Source organism: Portunus trituberculatus, chromosome 2, assembly GCF_017591435.1.
Source record: "Portunus trituberculatus isolate SZX2019 chromosome 2, ASM1759143v1, whole genome shotgun sequence".
In the NCBI taxonomy this organism is placed as follows: domain Eukaryota; kingdom Metazoa; phylum Arthropoda; class Malacostraca; order Decapoda; family Portunidae; genus Portunus; species Portunus trituberculatus.
The window spans coordinates 4,435,719-4,438,218 of NC_059256.1; the positions used below are offsets into that span (position 1 = coordinate 4,435,719).

The 2,500-nt window shown below is 55.5% G+C and overlaps 1 protein-coding gene across 3 annotated transcripts in view; it reads left to right on the top strand.

Annotated features, from left to right (window-relative positions):
• The window catches only part of LOC123503106 (Kv channel-interacting protein 4-like), a 39,595-nt gene that overhangs the window by 27,436 nt on the left and 9,659 nt on the right, over window positions 1-2,500 (top strand). The gene's annotated exons all lie outside the window — the stretch shown is intronic.

The following is a 2,500-nucleotide window of genomic DNA, read 5'->3' on the forward strand; positions in this document are numbered from 1 at the left end:
GCCATACTTTATCAAAAGCTCCAGCTATGTCCAAAGCAACCACTATAGTGTCCTTGCCGTCGTCGAGGGCGTCCTGCCACTGCCTGGTGAGAAGCATCATTAGGTCGGAGGTTGACCTTCCAGGTCTGAACCCAAACTGTTGGTCTGAGAGGAGGGCATTGTCCTTGAGATGGCTACACACCACCTCTGCCACGACCCTCTCAAACACTTTACCCACCACTGACAACAGGGATATGGGTCTGTAGTTTTTTGGGTCCGTCCTGGAGCTTTTTGTGTACAGGAACTACTCGAGCCTCCTTCCACACTGAAGGCCAGACGTTTTCCCGTACACAAGTTGTGAAGACTTGGGTGAGAGGGGCAGCCAGTTCCTGGGAGCATCGCTTCAGCAGGTGCGGGCTGATGTCATCAGGGCCGGTGGCTTTCTGTGTGTCCAGCCCCTGCAATAATCGCTTCACCTGCTGATGCGTCACCTCCACCATGGTGACAGTCTTCTCACATTGCTGGACCAGCTGAGGCGGTGGCTGCTGTGGATTCCCCACCTTCATTTTTCCAGCAAACAAGGAAGCCAGCAACTGTGCCCTCTCCTTACTGCTGGTGGCGACAGTACCGTCCTGCTTGCTGAGGGAGGGATGGATTCTTGGTGGCCAGTTCCTGTTTGTCCTTAACAAGGGACCACCAAGTTTTGTTTCCTACGCCAGTGCCACACAGTTTCCGGCGCAGGCTTTCCTCCCACTTTTTTAAGGCCCACTTGCTGGTTACCACCATCCTCCTGCATGCAGCCCTATGCAAGTCCTTGTTGCGCCGAGTCGGGTTCCTCTTGTAGCGGAGCCAGGCAGCATACTTTGCCTCAGCAGCAACACGGCAACGGTAGCCAAACCATGGCTGATCCGTCGGTCTGGTGGTGTATTCCTGTGTGGGACGTGGCGTCTCTGGAGGGCGAGAAGGTGAGAGGTGAGTGCAAGTGCTTCACTCTCTCCTCCCTGCTCCTCCCTGTAGCAGAGTGGCCCATGGGTCAGTGCGTGGGTCAGGTCGCGTCCTCCTGGTAGTCGCAGGGTCTAAGCCCAGTCTGCTTTGTTCCACAGCCAGATGGTGCAGCTGGTGGGTTGTCTAAAGTCTCAGTCAGGTACAGGAGTGAGTCAGGCCCTTGTCGCGGGGGCGATACAGGGCACACAGTAAGAGGGCTGAGCCACGTTACTCGGAAGTACATGTGGAGGCGTGTCTATGTCGAGTAGCTGGGCCTGCATTCCTTCCTTGAAGCAGACAGCCACTAGCTGGCTGTACCATGGTGAGGGATGGTAGTGAGCGAGGCCTGCTAGTCCGAGGTGGTGGTTAGGGTCCGCGGCCGACTGCTGGTACTGGTGAAGAGGAGTGGTCCACTGCCGCCCCTGGCTCTGATTCCAGATACCAGGCTGAGGAAGGAGTGGGCGAGGTTGTGGTAAGGACTGAAATGAAGTGAGGTGGTGGGCGGGCTGAGGCGCTGCAGGTGGGAAGGGTGTGGCTGTGTGTCTTTCCACCGTAAGGAGCGCTGTATGAGACGCTCCTGACGTAAATCGTCAGTTCTGTGGCAAGTAGCAGAAGTGTGTCCCCGGGCAGTACTCACACACTTTTGCCTTGAAGGCTGGAAGGTGGAAGTTTTCTTTTTCTCCAATCTCCTGAGAAAACAGCTGATGTGGCGTGAGCTGTTGCGGTTTATCCGAGCTCCACCACGTCCTCCACCTCTCAGAGTCCTGACAAACCACCTCCCAGTGTTCGTCAATTGACTCTGCGTGGGCGCTGACTGCCTGAGAGCGTGTGGCTACTTGCGTCTGGCGCTGTTTTGACGCTATCAGCCTGTCTGCTACTCTGAGAGCCGCAGCAAACACGTCTCTGTGTTGTATGATCAAGTCTCGGTCGTCCTGGAGGGACTTAATCACACAGTTTTGTTGAGAGGCTTCCTCAGTGAGCTTCTCAACTAGTGAAACTAGCTCTCCTCTCTCCAAGCCCTCCCACTGACTCTCCCCACTGTCGTCCGGTAGTGGCGTTGGGGGTGTATCAGTCTCCTCGATGATGTAGGTGACGGGGTCCGGGATGTTTGCTTGGAGTCGTAGCTGCTCCGTGTAGCTACACTTGAAGACTGGCGTATCCCCAAGGCAGCTGTTGTGACAAAGGTTACGGCAGGTTTCCTCGTCACAGCTCACGTGTTGAGTCTTAAGTGTTGCTTTGCCACAAACGCAACACCAATTCTGTGGCTGGTAGCCAGGCAAGTCTCGCCTGGCTATGGGGCGATGGGCGGGGCTAGACATTGAGGGAGAGGATAAGTGATTCCTGGGGAATTGTGAAGCCAGGTGTGGGGCGACAACGAGTGTTGGTTCTAAACGACACGTGCGACACTAACACACTCGTGAACACAGACACTGAACACTGGCACAGAACACAAAGCACTTCCCCACAGGCGCACAAAAAACACACGACACTAACTACCTCTCCCACAAGTCAAGCCAAACCAGCCACGGAGAGAGAT